Consider the following 21,073-nt stretch of genomic DNA (forward strand, 5'->3'; position numbering starts at 1 on the left):
GAGTCCTCCTGCAAAGTGGGAGACCTGGGTTGATCCCTGGGTTGGGAAGCTCCCCTGGAGAAAGGAACGGCTACCCACTCCAGTATTCTGGCTTGGAGAATTCCATGGACTTTATAGTCCATGGGGTCACAAAGAGTCAGACACGACTGAGCAACTTTCACACACACACACACACACACACACACACACACTACACATACTATGTACTAATCAGTATGCTAAATTTTTTTATTACATTAATTTAATTCTTACAATGGCCCTGTGAAATAAATACTATTATTCTCATTTTAAAGTACAGGAATCTGAAACATATCAGTTACAAAATTTGAACTGGGTCACATGGCAGTAAGTGGTAGATCCAGAGTTCGGACCTAGGAGTAACTGACTCCAAAGCCTATGTCTGCTTTTAAGCAGTGATTCTCAGTGTGGTGGTCCCTGAGCCAGCAGCACCAGCACCACTTGGGAATTTGTTAGAAATGCAAATTATCAGGGCTTACTCCAGATCATCTAAATCAAAGAATCTTTGAGGGAGGTGGGGGGTGAGGGGTGCAAAGTCTATTTTAACAACCTGAAGCAGCTAACATTTGAAAACATACTGTTTCCCTTAGCTCTGTTATTCACAAACCTCCTCTGCAATGAGAGACAAAGAGAATGCTTATCTGAAAAGTAAATGGATGATACTACCACGTGTAAAATAGACAGCTAGTGGGAAGATGCTCTCTAATACAGGGAGCTCAGCTTGGTGCTCTGTGATGATCTAGAGGGATGAGACTGGGGAGGTGGGAGGCTCAAGGGGAAGGGAATGCGTGCATGCTAAATCACTTCAGTTGTGTCTCTTTGCAACCCCATGGGCGGTAGCCCACCAGGCTCCTCTGTCTATGGAATTTTCCAGGCAAGAATATTGGAGTGGGTTGCCATTTCCTTCTCCAGGGGATCTTCATGACCCAGGGATCAAACCCCACATCTCTTAAGTCTCCTGCATTGGCAGCAGGTTCTTTACCACTAGCAGGAAGTAGAAGGCTCAAAAAGGAGGGGATATATGTATAAGTATAACTGATCCACTTTGTAGTACAGCAGAAACTAACACAATATTGTAAAGCAATTATACTCTAATTTTTTTAAAAGGTGTTATACCTAAGAAGAGTAAGGCAAGTTAAATTTAGGTGTATACACTATCCACTTGCTATGTGATCATAGGTCAGCCAATTAACTTTCCCCACTTGTTTCCTCATTTTTTTTAATAATGAATTTTTTAAAGGAGAATTCAATTAGACCTCAGTATTATTTACACTCTTAGATTCTATTATTAGTAAATTCCATTGAATAAAATGTAGATCTTTTCTGCTACATTATCAGAAATACTAATAAAATTGTTTGTATTCACACCAATTGTAAGAAATGATTAAGCTATATGATTCGTAAATGCCTTTAAACCAACCACTGCTTATTCAGCCAGCTGAAAACGACCTTGGTAGATCAAATAGAAGATTTAGGTGGTGGGATACAAAGAACACAAAAATCAACTACCAATAAAATTTCCTGTCTAGATATAGTAAAAATGAAGTAAAGCCAGGAACACCTCACACTTTGGATAGAGTGTGAGACATTGTACACTTTTTAAAGAGTGAATTTTAAGATATGTGAATCATACTTCAACTTTTTTTAAAGTAATGAAAAATAGAGCAAAAAACCTGAGCTTGTAAAAGAGATGTGAACATTAAAAAAGGAACAATTACAATTTGCAAGCATAATTTACTATAAAAGTATGTACGTTTTAAAATTAGCTAAGCTCTATAACTTTTCATAATTATCCAGTTTTTACATTCTTAATCACTTTTGTCTAGATAAAATGACTATTATCTTACTAGAAAAGTGAAAATCTTGCACTATAATTTTGGATTTATCTGTTTTTCCTTATAATTCTGTCCATTTTCCTTTAAATATTTTGAGGCTGTGTTTTTAAATGTACACAAACAAGATTGGACGTGAGTCTGAGTGAACTCTGGGAGTTGGTGATGGACAGGGAGGCCTGGGCGTGCTGCGATTCATGGGGTCGCAGAGAGTCGGACACGACTGAGTGACTGAACTGAACTGAAACAAGAACTGAACTGAAACAAGATTTTCTAGGTTTCTGGTAGATTTAATCTTTTTCACACTTGAGTGACCTTTATATCCTAATTTGCCTTAAGGTCTATTTTGATAGTTTTTAAACCAGTTTTCTTTTGATTAGTGTATAGATACACATACATACCCACACACAAACATTCTCACATGCTTTCTTAAAATTCAGCATAACAATCTTTCCAACTAGAATATTTTCTCTGTTTATATTTAATCAAAGTACTGACAATGTACTTAATTCCTCAGTTTAACATCTCAGAAATCAGTGTTTTTCAGTTAATAGAACATTAAAAAGTGGTTGACTAAGTGGCAGTAGCAACATAATCTTTACTGCCAACACAGACATGAACTTTATTATAGCTATTCCTACCACCATTACTTTAGACTGAGTTTTTGCATTTTTGGTCTCTCACAAATTGAATTTAATTGCCATTTAATACATCTTCAAAAGGACTAAATTATGATTTGGCATTAAAATGAAAGGCTATTTGGGGGAGTTCCCTGGTGGCCTGGTTTGACCAGTCAATCCTAAAAGAAATCAGTCCTGAATATCCTTTGGAAGGACTGATGCTAAAGCTGAAGCTCCAATTCTTTGGTCACTTGATGCAAAGAGTCAACTCATGGGAAAAGACCCTGACGGTGCGAAAGATTGAAGGCAGGAGAAGGAGACGACAGAGGATGAGATGGTTGGATGGCATCACCAATTCAATGGACATGAGTTTGAGCAAAATCTGGGAGATAGTGAAGGACAGGGAAGCCTGGCGTGCTGCAGACCATGCCTTCACAAAGAGGACACGACTAAGCAACTGAACAACAACCACAACTGGTGGCCTAGTGGTTAGGATTTTGGGCTTTCACTGCCCAGCGTCAATCCCTGTTCAGGAAACAAGATGCCACAAGCCTTCTGGCCAAAAAAAAAAAGAAAGAAAGAAAGAAAGAAAAAGCTATTTTGTAAACATAGAAATGAAGTAGTTGATACTAGTAAAGCAAATATTTGATGTTAAAGGAATAACTGCAACTTTACACTTTCTTGTAAAGGAACATCTAAGTGTTTCACCTGACTACAGACAGGAAGATACCCACAAATAGACAAAACTACCTTACATTTTGAGATATAACAAGATTATTTATAAACAGCCAAACAACACAAATGAAGGCAGCAGAAACTATGTCTCCAATAAAAAAAATTTATAGAATATTAAGACTGATTTGCTGGATTCATGAACCGCTAAGGCAAATGTCAACTTGTCAGAGACTTCCAACCAACACTGAACAGAAGCCACATAACTTCCAAGTAATTTTGAGGAAAAAACAACAAAGATGAATTCAGTCCACAGGAAATGCTGAAAAAATCCTGATGCTCTTTTACAGGCCTCAAAATGATACAGTAATGCTAAAGGTGCTAAAGAGACTGACACTCCAAGAATGAGCTGCACAGGATATAGCATATTACTCTAACACTGGCATAGGCATCTGTGGCCAAAAATTCTTGCCATATTAAACTTTAAACTACAAAAGAATTTCCCAAAAATGTTACATGTGAAAGAGGGATTATGGCTAGGAAAGGAAGGTTAACTAAAGCTGGCTTGAATGTCCAAGAGGCTTTAGTAGCCTTTCAAGTGTGTGAATTTAGTTCTGGATGCATTCTGAGGCTGCATACCTGAATATTTGAAGAATAGGTTGCCTGAAAGGTATCCCAACTGGATGTTATTTCTGATGCCATGTCTAGACAAACTATAACCCATCAGTGGTAAATAAACCACTGATGGAGGGACTGGGGAAAGAAGATGAATCTGACAACTTCCCATCATCATCTTTTGAAAAGCACCAGCATCAAAGCTTGTAAGATGATGATCATCTTCAGGAATGCACTGGCATCAAAGCTTGCAAAATGAAAGTCAGAGGCTTGGAAGAAAATTCCAGGCAAATGGTTTTAAAGAAACTCCTAGAATTAAATCACCATCACTCTCCACAGTAGAGAGGAAAATGTCATGAGGAAAACACAAACATTCACAATTCTGAATCAAGGAAGCATTTCAGAAGACTTAGGTTATGAATGTGAAAGAGTCTTAGAAATACCTCAACTGATTTATTTAGCTTCTTTAAATTTCTTAATGTATCTGCAAATGTGATGTAAGAAAAATCTGTATGTTTAAATATATCTTAAAAAGCACTTTCGGTAAACACAGAATGAAATTCTAAGTGATAAAGAACTCGGTTTTATGGGCAATATGTATTCTCTATGGTATGAAATGGTGTGTCTTAATATCAGTGTGTTAGGGGAAGCACACTGACTGAAACTGCCCACCCTGGCCAGGCACCATAGTAACCATTTGCATGAGCTGTTTTAGGACAGGAGGTCCTAGTAACAAACACAAAACTAATAAGCCACCACCAATCAGAAGAGTTCAGGAAAGGTCAAAATGAGACACCACGTGTCCGACCACCTCCCAGAATCCTTCTTGCTGGCATCCATCTTGGCTAAGCAATGTGCGTGTCACCAAGGACTCTGAGTCAGAATGACCGGCCAAAGACAACCTGGAAACTAACCCCATCACCATAAAACCCAAGACTCAGAGCCACGTGGCAGAGCAGTTCTCCTGGGTTCCCTTACCCTACTGCTCTCCCCTTGGGCTCCCTTTCCAATAAAATCTCTTGCTTTGTCAGCTCAAGTGTCTCCTCAGTCAATTCATTTCCGAGTGCTAGATAAGAGCTCACTTTCCGGCCCTGGAAGAGGTTCTCCTTCCTGCAACAAATGGAGTCTTAGAGTCAATGAAACACCACCTTTTGGGGGGCTTTCTATGTACCCTGCCTCTTTACTATTTATTTCCTTTCCTTTCTTGCCTGTATTTAAATTTTGTTTTTGATTGATGAAGAATTTTTTAAATATACTTTTCCCTTCTATTAATTTTGAATCTTTTAGTGTTTATTTCATAAATAATTAGGACAATTAACTTACTGGAGCCTAAAGCTAATTAAAACATTTACTCCTTAATAAGGCCTCAATAAAAGTTAACTGTTGTCATAATAAAAGAAATGAACATTTTTCTAGCTCATTAGGTATAAAAGTAATGTTATAAAAATCTCTTTAAATGCCAAGATAATGTCAAATGTGTCAGAGACAAGTTTCCAGATTTTTGTGAATCCAGTAATATATAAATGTCCATACAAAAGAAGGAGAGATGAGTAATAAAGAGAGGCAATGGAGAAAAAGGGTAACTAATTTATTGATACTTTTCTTCCACTATCAGATCAGTAAGAATGGCCTTCTCCTTTCTTTTATCAACCTCTTTGTCCATAAGAACTGAGACCTAAAGAGAAAATACTGGGCTAAATGAGGTTGACACAGTAGACTGATCCAAACCAGGATAGGCTGAAATTAACACTCTAAAGTAGGATAATGTAAAATTCTAAATCAGGAAGTGATCTCAAGACAGCATGAAAAGCACAGATCCCAAAGGCATTAGAGCCTTAAGCAAAAGCACAAAATAAACAAAGTTCTTAAGCCTCTCCTAACATTCAGTAGATACAAAATAATTCCCCTCAATTTCCAAGTCCTAAAAATAAGCTTCTCTATCCTTCCCTGTCTCTACCAAAACAAAATTCCCATTCATACACAGAAGCACATTTCTCAACTACTGATTCTTACCAGTAATTATCGGGATTAAGTCTACCTGGGGTGGGTGTGGGTGTGAGTGGGTAGGGGTGTGTATGTGTCTGTGTGTGTGTTTCCTGTTTTGCTTATAGGGACAAATATCCTGGTAGTGGTTAACAAGAATGGTCGTGGGTAAGAAGGGTGAAGAATACAGAAAACTGAAACTAGTTTGTCTCGCTTTCCTTTCAACAGTCTCTCTTCCTTCCTCATTTATCGGTTTCTCCCTCCAACCTGCTTCTTTTACTCCTATTGCTTTTAAATTTAAGACTGAATTGAAGTATGTTTTCTTTACTCTGTTATCTGTTATTTATTAATTTAACAAACACTTACTAAGTACCTACTATATTCCAGATATTATGCTAGATACAAAGGTAAGTGAGATAGACACAGTCTCTACCCTCATAGGGTTTTCAATCCAATGTGGAAGGCAGCCTATTAAGTAAACAATTGCAATTTGAAAAAAAAAGCTGCTTACAAAACAACACATAGCATTATGCTTTCTATTAACTGAAACAAATTTAAGGCATTAAAATTGTATTTAGCAAATAAGATATTTTCAGTGAGTTGACTTACAATGCTAAATGGTCCTTATAATCTTTCTAATATCCCTAAATGATAGACTGAATCTTTAAGTTCTTCCCTCACCAATTTCCATTCCCTAAATTTCAGTTTCCTTTTCTCAAAATTTTATTTCAATTCACTTTCTTTACAGATAAAATGGCAATTGAATCATTTCATGTGACAAGTATAGGGTATATTTGGGCTTCCCTGGTGGCTCAGACGGTAAAGTGTCTGATTGCAATGCATGAGACCTGGGTTCAATCCCTGGGTCAGGAATATCCTCTGGAGGAAGAAATGGCAACCCACTCCAGTACTCTTGCCTGGAGAATTCTATGGACAGAGGAGCCTGGTGGGCGACAGTCCATGGGGTCACAAAGAGTCAGACACAACTGAGAGATTTCGCTTCACTTCACTTCTATCCATAAACTTCTAGAAGGAAATAAAATATTGGTATACCTAAGTAAATTAGGCAAGGGAGAGTAGTTAAGTAAGAGCAAATTTCAAGACAGTTGACAGTTGAGTGGTTAAAAACACACACACACACACACACACACACAAAACCACAACATCTTTTAACCAACAAAGGCAACAATGTTTCTTGCATGACAACATTGAACTTAAAAGTATCTTAAGGTGGATAACAATTTTCAACATAAATTTACTTACTGATGACTTATTATGTGATACCCTTTGGATAACTTATCTGTCTTTTTAGTACTTTGCATAAAGCAAGTGGCTCAATAAATGTTAGCTATATAACAAACATCTACTATTGAATATTTATGGGTAATTTTTTTTAAATAACCAGAACAAATACCCAATTAAGACAGAAAGCCACCTACAATGAATCCTGGGATAAACATAAAAAAAGAAAAACAATTTGTTAGATGAAAGTTATTTCCTTCTGGAGATAATGGCCAGACTTAAAACACTGACATGACAAATTACTGAAGCCCCTTCAAGTGCTTATCACAGCACACAGATCTCAGGGATGAAAGAGAAAAAGATTCATATTGTGCAAACACTTCTACTTGCCAGTCAATATCCAAATCTTCCCTTCCTCTGCAATAACAAAAGCCCAATTTTATTCAAGGCAACCATGTATTCAGCTACATCTCCCTGCTTCCCTGGCTTGGGATAATCTTTTGGTTATTATTATAACCAAAGGATAATTACTTTCATTCAGAATAATCTCCTTTAAGGGAGAGGTTGCATCTTTCTTTGTCTTTATCTTGCTACCCGGAACTTTGCTTTGATGGATACAGCTCTGGCAGCTATTTTGGACTATGAGGACCAGGGCCACATTTTAGGGATAACAGATCAAAGAACTGGAAAAAGTTTAAGTCCCTGGCAACTTTATGAAGCTACTATCCTAGATTGCCTACTTTAAGAATTACTTCACATGAGGAAATAAATATTTTATGTTTAAGCCACCACTAAGTCTGTTTTCATTTTTGCTTTCTTAACTGATCGTGCAAGTGTGCTAAGTTGCTTCAGTCGTGTCTGACTCTTTGCAACCCTATGGACTGTAGCCTGCCAGGCTCCTCTGTCCATGGGATTTTCCAGGCAAGAATACTGGAGTGGGTTGCCATGCCCTCCTCCAGGGGATCTTCCCGACCTAGAGATCAAACCCATGTCTCTTACATCTCCTGCATTGGCAGGAGGGTTCTTTACCACTGAGCCACCTGGGAAGCCCTCTTAACTGATCACTTACCTTCAAACAGGTAAAGAATTTCTATCTCCCTTTTACAGATGAGGCAACTGAGATCCAGAGAGGTAAGATGACTTGCAAAATATCAAATTAGTGAAGAGGTGGGTCTGGCTCCTGTCTCAATGCTTTTTCACTAAAAACTGACTCTTCACAGGTTCTAAATATAAAAAAATAAATAAACATAAACATAAATTTAGGCTTATTACAGTGGTAGTGGCACATTATAGTGTATATATTTGTCAAATTCTGTGAAAATAAAAGGTGCCAACATTTCCATACTGTGGAAGGAGTCTATATCATATCCCTGTGGGGAAGGAAAAGAAATATATTATCCAAATAGAATCAAAGACCCAAGTAAGCAAAGATTATTTATTTATATGCCAAGGTTTTATCATATTTCTCTTCTTTTAAATAGTTAAGACAAGTTCAAACTAAAAGCTTATTTTTTCCTCTTCAATGAGACTTCAATATACATTCTAAGTTTCCCCATTTAATCCTTAACTGGATTTTTTTCTTAAAATCTTTACCTAGAATCCTTTTTTACTCTTATTACCACTTTTAAAAATTAAGCTTGGCCTATGCCTTAAACACAGAGATCAGTAATAAAGCACAATATCTCAAATTCTTTTTTGAAACCCACCACCCAACTGTAAAATATAAGGCAGTTATATTGCAAACTCACCAGTGAATATAATCAATTATTTCTAAGCAGTATATAAAGAAAATAAGGAAATAAAATATCTTCAAAATTTTAAGAACACATATTTATTTCTTTTCATGGTACTATAGTTAACATAAAATTATCTAAGCAGGAGAGTGATCATATGCAACTTATGTTGGAAAGGCACATGACTTTTATTAGATGGTAAAAATAAACCGCAGATTGAATCTTAACCACTCCCATTTACTGCCAAGCTACTTGACTCTCTGAGTCTCGATTTTCCTATCCAAAAATCAAACTAATACTTCTTCATAAGCTTTTGACTGGATGAAAATAAGAATGGATACAGTGGAACTAGCATGGTACATGGCAACAGTAAATGCTTCATAAACAGTAATGCCCTTCCTGTCTTGAAAATTTAATATCTATATATTTAAATAATAAAAATCGGTGTTGTAAACACCCAAAGTCATTGAACTTAAACAGCAATAAGCTAGTTTGACATACAACCTTAAAATGTCATTTTTTTTTTGAAAGGCCACCTTAGCGCTCTCCTTAGAGCATTGCCACAGCCAAAGTCTTGATGCAGGTCAATGAAAAAAATACAACCCACAAAAGAAGAATATAATCTCTTCCTCTCTGACATTAAAATAAAGCTTCGGGAAGAGACCCACGTTTCTTCCTTCAAGTCAGGAAACTTGGGTTGCTTCAACCTACTTTCAGTGTCAGAATTCTGACAGAGAAAAGGAGTGGGGTGGAGAAAAATAGATGGCTTCTAAATTTCTCCATGGCAGCAGTGAAAAGGGCAGAAGGCAACCTACTGCTCAACTCCATTTTTCCATTTGAAAGTGACAGTCAATAGGAAAGTGAGATTCAGAATAAAATATCAGATGTATGACCAGCTGAGCTGTATTCTAACCCTTCCCTGTATCAAGATATCAGTATAGATCTTAGTGTCTTTGATGCTCGTATCTGTAGAAAAGGACACCAATCAAGAAAACCAGTATTTGCCTTTTTTCTCAGTCTTAACAGATGGCTATTTAGTATTAATTTTTTTAAATCAACTCTTTTTAAAAACTGAAGTATAACTAACTAATTTACAATGTTGTGTTACTTTCAGGTACACAACAAAGTGATTCAGGTATACATATATATATATTCTTTTCAGATTATTTTATATTATAGGTTATTAAGATATTAAATATAGTTCCCTGTGATATACAGCAGGTCCTTGCTGCTTATCTGTTTTATTATTAATAATGTGTGTATATTAATCTCAAACTCCTAATTTATCTCTCCCCAACCCCTACAGCATGCTTGATAATGAGTTTCTGAAAAGCAAATACCATTGCTCATATGTATATTCAATAAACATAAAAGCAACAGCAAAATTTTTAAATTTATTAAAATTATAGTGTCTTCATTATTTATACATACTGTACTTCAGAGCCTCTTGAAAGTGAAAGAGGAGACTGAAAAAGCTGGCTTAAAGTTCAACATTCAGAAAACAAAGATCATGGCATCCAGTCCCATCACTTCATGGCAAATAGATGGAGAAAGAGTGGAAACAGTAGCTGACTTTATTTTGGGGGGCTCCAAAATCACTGCAGATGGTGACTGCAGCCATGAAATTAAGATGCTTACTCCTTGGAAGAAAAGTTATGACCAACCTAGACAGCATATTAAAAAGCATAGACATTACTTTGCCAACAAAGGTCCATCTCATCAAGGCTATGGTTTTTCCAGTGGTCATGTATGGATGTGAGAATTGGACTGTAAAGAAAGCTGAGTACCGAAGAATTGATGCTTTTCAACTGTGGTGTTGGAGGAGACTCTTGAGAGTCCCTTGGACTGCAAGGAGATCCAACCAGTCCATCCTAAAGGAGATCAGTTCTGAGTGTTCATTGGAAGGACGGATGCTGAAGCTGAAACTCCAATACTTTGGCCACCTGATGAGAAGAGCTGACTCATTTGAAAAGACCCTGATGGTGGGAAGGACTGAAGGTGGGAGGAGAAGGGGACAACAGAGGATGAGATGGTTGGATGGCATCACCGACTCATGGACATGAGTTTGAGTAAACTCCAGGAGTTGGTGATGGACAGGGAGGCCTGGTGTGCTACAGTCTACGGGGTGGCAGAGTCAGACACGACTGAGCGACTGAACTGAACTGAACTGTACTTCAGATAACTAAAATACAGTATGTCGAAAAGTTCTGCCAAAAAATGAAAGAAATGCAGCTGCTATTTAATTTTTCATTAGGTTGCTTTAGATTTTTTAAATCAGAGCATGCTGGAACCAGAAATGATCTTAGAAGTGGTTTGGTTCAGATCCTACTTTTATAAAAGGTTTAAGGCACAGGAAAGTTAACTGACTTGGCCAAGATCACCTGGCAGAGCCAGGATTGGAATCTGGCCTTTAGAATTAATTCTAATGAAATATACTTTTTACCAGATTGTGGTGATTTTAGAAAATTTAGATTAGTCATTAAAGTTATCAAGGTCTTTCCTTGAATAAATTATTTTAAATTGTTAGAAGCCTGTTTTTTAAAGTCTATAAACTAACTGCATGTATTAAGCATAACAGTTTCCCCATTTTAGACCTTCAATTATTTTTTAAAAAGTTAATCATCTATCATGTCAAATATAGTCAACTCAATTACTCACAATACTTAGAGGATTATTTACTTTAAGAATTATTTTTGATACATTTTTAAATCTTACACTTGATTCCTCCAATACTTAAAAGGGTATTTCACACACTTCAGTCACCCAAACGGTCCTTAGAAAGTGGAAAACACTTAGAAAGTGTGTATTCTAAATAACACAAAAATTAGTTTGGTATGTCTGCTGCTGCTGCTGCTGCTAAGTCGCTTCAGTTGTGTCCAACTCTGTGCGACCCCATAGACAGCAGTCCACCAGGCTCCCCCATCCCTGGGATTCTCCAGGCAAGGACACTGGAGTGGGTTGCCATTTCCTTCTCCAATGCATGAAAGTGAAAAGTGAAAGTGAAGTCGCTCAGTCGTGTCCGACTCTTCGCGACTCCATGGACTGCAGCCCACCAGGCTCCTCCGTCCATGGGATTTTCCAGGCAAGAGTACTGAAGTGGGGTGCCACTGCCTTCTCCATTGGTATGTCTAGGAGGTATATAATATGTCCCAAAATAAAAAGACACAGGTATTGAGCATGTTACTGATACTCTATATTAGTGCCCATAATCAATTACCACTGTTTTGAAGCGTACCTTTATTGTCTTAATTGTGCAAGTCATTTTAACTGGTATTTACAGAGCACAAACCAACTTGGCAAAAAGCATACTGAAAAGGTATATACAAAATGTGTGGTATAAACAATAAATACCTCGGGAAATGTAAATACAACATGGACTCCACCCTTGCAAAACAGATAAAACTAGAATAGATGGAGAACAACATGGATAACTACAAGGAGACAAACGAATTTTTCACTCATCTTGGAAAGCTGGAGCAGATCATGGGGAGTTTCAAGACCAAGATGAGAAACAGAAGTTCCTGTGTTCACCTTAATAACATGAGGGATATTATTTGATATTTCATTTCTAATTCTAAATTTCCATGTTTTTTCTTAAACTTTGGACTCTACTGAGGAAGAATTGTTGAAATATCTGTTTGTTCAACATTTGTTGAACTTAGTTTTCAAATTTTATAAAACAAGAAATACAGCTTGGCTTAAATCTGAATGAATCCAAGGCACTATCTATGAGGGACAAGATGTAAGAATCTGGAGACTGCCTCACACTATTCAACCAAATTTATGAGGGAGGATCTTAAGAAACAAGTAATTTAAGTAGGCTGTTAAAAAAAAAATACTATAAGCTACCGGATCCAAATCTATTATACCATTAATCATGTTACTTTTTATGCATTCCTTAAAGCAACCATCTCATCAATTCAGTTCTTATAAGGAAAGTCCACAGTTTCCTTCAAACAAAATTGACAATCAGATATAATTGCATTTAACCTCTCTTCTCCCTCCTCCTCCCTTTTCTAACCAAAGTAATACATAGTTTGGTGTTCATATTCACCCATGGATTTAATAGCTTTAATAAAAGGCTTAGATGGCAGCATTCTTATTCAATTGTGTAAATGGACACTATCCAGTTTAGGAGTTTAGTAGACACTTTGAGACTTTCAAGAGGTTTATGTCTCCAAGAAACGAGAATGGTTCAATGGTTCAAGTTCATATTTCCTCTCTTGCTTAACTTTATAAAAATAATTGTCATCCAAAACCACTGCTCAGAACTATCCACAACAATAAACTAAACAAACGTTTAGTCACTCGGTTACCATTTAGCAGGTGCAACAAGAAAGTACCGTCTTTCTCAAACTCCATACCACCATCTCACATCTAAAGATTTGTCGCTTAGGGAAAACAATACCACCACTGGCACGAACTTTCTCCTTTCCTGATGTCAGCGGCTGCCAGCTTAACAGAACCGGCAGAAGAGTAGGATTCACCGGCCTAGCTCAGCTCGGCGTCGCGGGATGTGGTGAGCATCAGCTTGGAAGTGGTAGGTGTACCCTGTTCACCAGTGAGCACCTCCCTCGCCCATCGCCCTGCCAAGGCCAGGCTGGAGCCCACCCCGGGACTCGGTCCTGCACTTACCGCCCCTCGCCTGCTCTTCGCCAAAAGCCTGCCCCTTGATAGACCCCAAAGAAAGCACCAGTGCCCTGCAGCGGGTGGAACGGAGAAAGGGACCCCGCGCCTCCAGCTAGAGCTGGAACCTACTCCCCACTGTGCCCGTCCATAGTGGAGCTCCCACCATCCTCAATGCTGGGGCAGGGCAGGCGAACTGAGCTTTATCTCAGGACCCGCTCCAGCCTCCCGATCCTCACCCACCTCGAGGCCGCCAGCTTTACGAAGCCGGGTCTCCAAGCGCGAGGCTCCGCCTGCTGAATGCTTGCAGGGAACAGGCTGGCCTCTAAAGCCCCCAGCCGCCGGCTCTGCTCTGTACTTCTACCCACGGCGCGCTCCCGCCTCCTTGCTGCCATGGCGACAGCCCGAGTCCCCGGCAGCCGCTGATTGGTCCCACCGGGAGAGTGGAAGGCGCCGATTGGCTAGGGCGGAGACCAGGCCGCGCCGGAGGGCTAGGAGGCGGGCGGTGTGGAGCTCTAAGGCGTAGGAGCCTCGGGGAGGGTGAGCCAAGAGGGACGTGGCGCTCTGCGGCGCGGACTAGGAAGCCGCGCCCCTTCCTTCTCGGGCTTTCATGGAGAATCCTGTGGAGCAGGATTTGGGTGGGTGAGGTGCTTACCCGGGACCAGGACCAAAAAACAGGTGTCTCCTCGCCCTCGGCCGCCGGTGCGCGCTGGCAGCTCCCAGACCGGTCAGGCGGTCAGGCGATTTTCGCCCTCAGGCCTTCTTTGGGTCTAATACCCCGGCCTCCTCCTTGGCGGGAATCTTACCCGTATTTGTAACCTCACCTACCCCGGTTTTGTTATGCCGTGGGCCACTGGGGCTTGATTGCTTTTTGTTTCACCTTCTCTCACACCCGCCTGCGGTATCTTTCTTTTCTCCACACCCTCCTTCTTATTGAACTGAGACATCTGCTCCACATCCATCATTTTAAAGATGGGGAAACTGATCCTCAAAGATACTCGTGGCTCGAGGATTAGAGAAACTTTTGGAGCCTCCAGGCTGGTTTCGATTGAGTCTGTTAAGTAATGGCATCTTTCTCTGAAGCTATTTTCTGGCTTGTGAAAATGGTGTTCATCTCAGAGTTGTTAGTGAAGATTAGATAAGATTCCAGAAAACCAGTATAGAACCTGCTGCATATGTTAGTAATGTTAGCTGCTTTTTATCAGGAAATAATACAGGATAGTAGCTAAATCACCTATTTGGAGCCCAACTGCCCACAAGAAACCAATTCCTTGACTCGCTTAAGCGCTCTGTGCCTCACTTTCCTTGTCTGTAAAATGAGAATAATAATAGTATCCTCCTCTTTACAGCATAAGTAAATAGAAAAGTGACAGGCACATAGTAAGTGGTCAATAAATGTTAGTACTTCTCACTTTAGTGGCTGAGCCAGGACTGTAATTCAGCTCTCTAGATTCCAAGACCAACGACCTCTACTCTTACACAACTCTCATCTGTACACGAAGAACAGTGCCTAAAAATTCAGCTTTTTTTAAGGTTCAGGAGGAAGTGCTTGTCCCTTTTCTTAAAATCTCAAACTATCTCCCTTACTGTCATGAAAGTCCTAGTATGTTGTGACTGCCTCCACTGAAGGTTTAATAGCAGAGGCGAATGTAAGGAAAATAATCATAGTTCTGATGGAGAGATTGAAGAATGAAAGCACTAGAGTAAGAAAGGATGTTCAAGAAGTTATGGTGTAGGAGCACTAAATCTCTATCTGAAAAATATAAATACTAATATGAGGGTATTGGTAATATTAATATATCATTAGTAACCAATGTTAGTGTTAGATTAGGAGACAAGCCACCTCCCATCTCTGTGGAAAATACTAAATTGTAAATACATCAAAAGCAGGAAGTATCTTCCACATTTTTATTACCCATTATCTACCACAGGGCCAAACACACTGTGTTTGATCTAAGCCCTAACATTTGAGATAAACCCTTTAAGGGGAAGCCCTGAAACAGCTGGTAATTTTCTACACTATTATCAAGATAAATATTATTTATTATTATTATCTAGTAACCCAATGGAAAATAAGAAATTGGATTAGTCCAACAATACAATGAAAAGAGAAAGAACCATACCTGGGTAACTGAGATGTGAGCAATATTCTCAGCAATATTCTGGGGTGAAGGAAGAAGAAAATAGGAAGACAGGGCAAACAGATGAAACAGCAAGATTCAGGATTAGGAGAGATCACTAAGGAAGATATTTCAGTATGTCATGTGCCTGTAAAGCAGGCAACAGCATCTATACCAGTAAAGATGCTTTTGTGGTGGAGAAAAATAAGAACGTTAATCATGAACCCTGAAACTATGGGCTGAGGGACTTATAAGGAAATGTTACTTTATTTAATAGGTAAAACTCCAAACTTGGGGCTTTGGCACTAATGGAAAATCTCCTGTTGGGGAGGAGGATGGAAGAACACACTACTGCACTGTTCAAGGAAGAAAACAAGGCTTTGGAGTCAAAACTAGGTCCCAACCCTGCCTAAATTAAAAACCCGATTCTATCTTTATTAGTTGGGTGTCCTCTGCCAAGTAACTTAACCTCTGTCAATAGCATAGCTTCATTATTTATAACATGGAGGCAATAATAGTTCCCACTTCATAAATGTGTGAGGATTAAATGAGCTCATATTTGTAAAGCAAAGGGGTGCTTGGCGCATAGTAAGTCCATAGCCCATATATTAATGTTGGATAAAATACTGATATCAGTTTCTCTATCTGCAACCTGGGATCGTAATAGTGAACTTACTATAAGGGTTCAAATGATGTATGTAAACTGTTAGAGAAGAGCAGATCTTCTCTGCCCCTCCACCTCTACAAGCCTCCAACCTGTTACCTCTGAACTCCTTTCTGATTCACACTGCCACTGCCATCAAAGGGCTATTCCTCAACCTGGTCTAAGCAAGGATAAAATATCATTGCATGATTTTTCTTGACTCAGGTGAAAAGCCCAAAATGAGTTTACTGGAAGCCAGTAAAATGAAAGGGAAACAACTCCAGAGAACCAGTCGATATGAAGCCTACCCCCCTACTTTGGGTCCTCCAGGAAAAAAACAAAAACAAAAAGGTGTCAGGGGGATTCTGGCTTTTCAATACTTCTACTTTCCGCTTCTCACTTTTTCTAGGGTCCCACAGGGATATAACCTGGCCAAGTTCCTCACTGCGTTTAGAATGGAAGAGAGGGAGGCAGTAATACTTATAAGAGAAGGTAAGTAATCTGAAAGAAGAAAACAACAGTACACTCTACATGGGCACCAAGACTTGGTAGTTTTATGCGGTCTAGGTCAGTGGTCAGCAAACTATGGCCCTTGGGCCAAATTACCCAACTGCCTGTAAGGTATAGTTCGGGCCTTGGCAGAAAAGAAGCAGAGACGACCTCAACGGAAGTAGGTTACCTTTATTCAGGCAAGGAGGAGTGACGGTCAGCCTAACGACCAGGCTGAGTGTAAGAGGGATCAGGGAGGCTTCATATTTAAAGCGAGGTTTGTGGAAGCGATAAGGGAAACGTTAGTCAGGTGGGGTGTTTTGGGTATTCTTATTTGAGATGGCATTTGTAGTTGGGCAGGGGATGATAAGTCCCCTGGGCAGGGGGTGATCAGTTAGATACAACCAGCCTGGAGCATCAGGGTGAGACCTAAAGTTCAGTTTTGTTTTTTCTGAAGTTAGATGACTCAGCAAGGGCCTTTGACACTGTTGTTTTCTTTTCTAGGCCCAAAGACTCCTTCATTCCAGACTCTGAAATCATAAAAAATGGGGGAAAGGGCGCCATATCTCTCTGGCTACTACCTGTTCGATAGGGGTGACAGTTTTGGGTCTGGAATGCAGGATCATCCTAGGGCCCAAGGTCTCCTTTTCCTGAGCTTGGGATGAGGCTCTTGAGAAGAAGAATGGTCTTGACCTGGTCTCAAGAGATGGCCCGAGTCAGTTCTTGGAGAAACCTTTAAAAGAGATTGAAGAGACAGGGTCCAAATAAGAGGAATAAAATGATATGTACCAATGGTCCCAGGAAAGGGAGCAACCAAGGGAGGGCCTGTTGGAACAGGTTTTGGGGACTGTAAAGGTTTTGTAACTCTTTTCTGTAGCATTCAGTTCTGTCTGTAAGTTCTTTGACTCTTCTCTGGACTACGCCCCTTTTCATTAACAAAATAGCAGCAGTCCTCTCCTAGGAAAAGGCAGGTCCCTCCCTTTTCTGCAGTGAGAAGGTCCAGGGCTCACCTATTTTGTAGGGCCACAGAAGCTAATGAATTAATTTGTCTTTGAATTGAAACGAAAGACTCCACTACCTGCTCCATGTCTTCATTAAGTTCTTGGGACAGCTTGTAGTAAAAATGGGCCGAGGTCGAGATGCCCCCAATCCCGGTGCCTAGGGCTGCTGCTATACCAATCAGGAGGGAGGCTGTGACAGCTCGTCTTTTCCTGTGGGAAAGTTCCCCTTGGGGGTAGACTATTTGTTCTACTTCTTCTTGAGGAATGTTAGACCCGGGGTCAGGAAGACCAAGATGCAAGGACCAAGGGGGTCCAGGGGGAGACATGAATATGATAGGTCCCTCAGAGAATGAAGAGTCTCGGATCGGTGCAATCATTTGTGCTGTTTCAGAGAACCCAAGTGGAACAGAAAGAGGGACCAGAGTTTGTAAGACCAGTGTAGTTGGGACTAAAGTAGTTGATACAGGTTAGGTTTGAAGAGGCTGAGAGCAGGACATTGTCAGAGACTGGCCCAATGAGTTGTGTAGTTTTTTGTTGGGAAGGGGAGGTATAGTTGCCCTGTGACAGCCAGGTTGAGGTAAGGGAATTGCTGTGTGTGGTGAGGGAGACAGTGACATGCATATCCAACACTGGGATGTGTGTTGTGTGTAAAAAGAAGAGTTGAGAAGGCAGGTAAGGTGTTGGTTGCCAGAGGGAGGTTTTAGGAGAGGCCATAATTGGGAAAGGAGGTCTAGGCATTTATAAGGTTCAAGGGTCACCTGTAACCAGGAAATTATGTTCTTTATGACTTGTTCTTGTTTCTTTTCCTGATCTTGATCTAGTACCCCCCACACTGTCTGAGTACCCCCAGTGGGTAATGGGATAGAAGCATATGTTTCTTCCATTTGGCTTATGGCAGGTGCTCACGAAACTCCTCTTTTGTACTTTAACAATGAGTAGGGATTTGGACATCCCCCCCACCGAGGTTCATGGTGCATGGTCTTGGAGCCGTATTATAACATGAGGAATGAACATAAGAATAAATGTGTGAGCAGGGGCAGGGAGTAGCCAGAAGGCTGGGGAGTGCAGAAGGATAAGGAACAAGGGAGTCATGGGGCTGTTAGTTAGGCAGTGCGGAGGAAGTAGCACCCTAGGGGTAGAACACAGCTAACAACGTAAGTGATACCGACGAAAAGATAAAGGATAGGTGACCAGTCCTGAGGGGAGACAGTTACTAGGCCTATAGCAAGGACTAAAATTAACAGTGCAGTTATAGTTAGAGAGATGGAGAGAGGCCAGTCAGGGTGAGGGGCAGAAGGCCCCAAGTTGGTGGTTGCTTGAATCTGAGGAGGAACAGTGTTCATTAGGATGTAGAATGATGTAGAGAATGAGAGTTTCATCTGGAGTCAGGTCGTAGAAGGTTCCCTGAAGCCTTGAGACACCAGTTGAGACATCAGTTTGGTCAGGTCTTTGAAGGAGGTTCCTATTGAGGCGCCGGCCCAGAGGTCTTGTAGTAGTTGGGTCAGGAACAGTTGTAGGTTGAAGAGAGTCCAGGTCATGCAGTGTCTTCTTGGATGATTGACAGGGGTTGTCGCCGGGTGAATTTTAAGGAGGTGGGTCCTGTGAGGGAGACCTGATAGGGGTCAGTTAAGGAGGGCAGCGCAGGATTGGAGGTGACCCATTTTAAGCGAGAGAGGTGTACCCAGGAGGTGACATTTTCGAGTTTAGCTGCAGTTGGGGTAAGGACAATGATTTTGAATGGTCCCTTCCACTTTGGGGTTAGGTCACCCTGGGGATTATCAGACAGATAGACCATGTCCCCAGTTTGTAAAGGGGGCAGGGAGGCTTGGGGGTCAGGGGCAGGTAAGTTGTGGTTGATGTATTTCCAGAGGGCATTGAGGAGTTCCGCCAGCAGAGGGGAATGTAGGAAGCTTGGTATGGGTGGAGGTTCAGGGGGTAGTCCAGGAGGGAGCATGGGGCTTCCATACGTTACCGCAAAGGGGTTTGGCCCTAGGGGCTTTCTGGGCAAAGCCCGTACTCTGAGGAGAACAATCAGCAAAAGTTTAGTCCAATCCAAATGTACCTTGAAGGTTAGTTTGGTAAGAGTTTCTTTGATTATTCCATTTATCCTTTCTACCTTTCCTGGGGACTGGGGATGACATGGAATGTGAGATTTCCAGGGTATCTGTAAGAATTGGAAAGTTGTTGGGTGACCTTGGATGTAAATTCCAGGCCATTATCAGACTGTAGGGATGAAGGCAGGCCAAATCTGGGGATAATTTCTGTAAGGAGGATTTGGGCCACGGTGTGGGCTCTTTTGTTTGTAGTGGGAATGCTTCTACCCACCCCGAAAAGGTATCCACAAGGACCAGGAGGTATCTGACTCTCCAAACCGGGGGCATATGAGTAAAGTCTATCTGCCATTCCTATGCTGGGAGGCTGCCTCACATTTGATGGGTTGGAAAGGATGTTGATTTAAGGTTGTAATTGGGATTAGTATGTTGACATGTTTGACAGGAGCAGGTAAGGTTATCTAAATATTGTTGGTCAGCAGTGGATATGGGGAAGTGGTTACAGAGGAACTGTTGGAGTGTCTTAGATGAGGAATGAAAGAGTGAGTATAGATAAGAGAGGATTTCTCTGGTGGTGGGAGGGTCGGGTGGAGTCAGGGCTAAGATGACAGGGTACTGGAGGGAAGGATGGGACAGGGCTATCTCCTTTGCCTTCTGGTCTGCAGCATTGTTGTAGGCTGATATGAGACTTCCCTTTTAATGTCCCCTACAGTGGAGGATGGCGGCTTTGTTTGGTAAGAGGTTTGCCTCTAGAAGCTTGTGGATCAGGTCTGAATTAATAATGGGGGATCCCTTTTGGGTTAGGAAACCTCTTTCTCTCCATATTAGGATGTTTGAGTGAAGTATGTTATAGGCATATTTGGAGTCTGTGTGGATGTTAACCCTTCGATTTTTAGCCAGAGTTAAAGCTCTGGTGAGAGCTATCAGTTCTGCCTGTTGGGAGGTGGTGTGAGGTGGCAGAGGTGAAGCTTCAATTGTCCGGGTCCCACGATTATGATGAAGATCTCCCGGATGATGACGTATCGTGCCACAAAGGGTGAGGATTTTTGAGAGCTGCCATCAACGAACCAGTGTGGGGTGTCTGGGTCTAGGATGGGCTGACCTGTTAAATGTTGGAAGGGGTTTTGGGTAAGATCTACTGTTAGGCTGCAGCTATGTAGAAGGCGGTCTGTTGTAGAGGATGTGGGTAACAAGCTGGCAGGGTTAATGGGAAAGCAGGGGGAGAATGAGAGCTGAGGGTCAAGGAGAAAAGGCATGTTGGACCTGTGCCCTGGAAGGGGGAAGGGAGAGGAAAGCCGGATGTGATAGTAAGTCTTGGAAGGTGTGTGGCGAACAGACTGTTAAAGGGGCATGCCTAGAGAGTTTATTTGCTTCAGTACAAGGGCTGCAATAGCAGCCATGGCCTGTATACAAGGAGGCCACCCCTTG

General features: G+C 40.9%; 1 protein-coding gene across 1 annotated transcript in view; it reads right to left on the bottom strand.

Moving 5' to 3' along the window:
• NUCB2 (nucleobindin 2) overlaps positions 1–13,709 on the bottom strand; it is a 42,201-nt gene extending 28,492 nt beyond the window's left edge. Inside the window, exons 1-2 of the mRNA XM_052652994.1 lie at positions 13,585–13,709; positions 8,052–8,205 (exon numbers count right to left, since the gene is read on the bottom strand). The gene's annotated coding sequence lies outside the window, so the exon portion shown is untranslated. The remainder of the gene's footprint in view (positions 1–8,051; positions 8,206–13,584) is intronic.
• Positions 13,710–21,073: the final 7,364 nt, after the last annotated feature.

This window comes from Budorcas taxicolor, chromosome 15 (genome assembly GCF_023091745.1).
Source record: "Budorcas taxicolor isolate Tak-1 chromosome 15, Takin1.1, whole genome shotgun sequence".
NCBI classification, from domain to species: Eukaryota; Metazoa; Chordata; class Mammalia; order Artiodactyla; family Bovidae; genus Budorcas; species Budorcas taxicolor.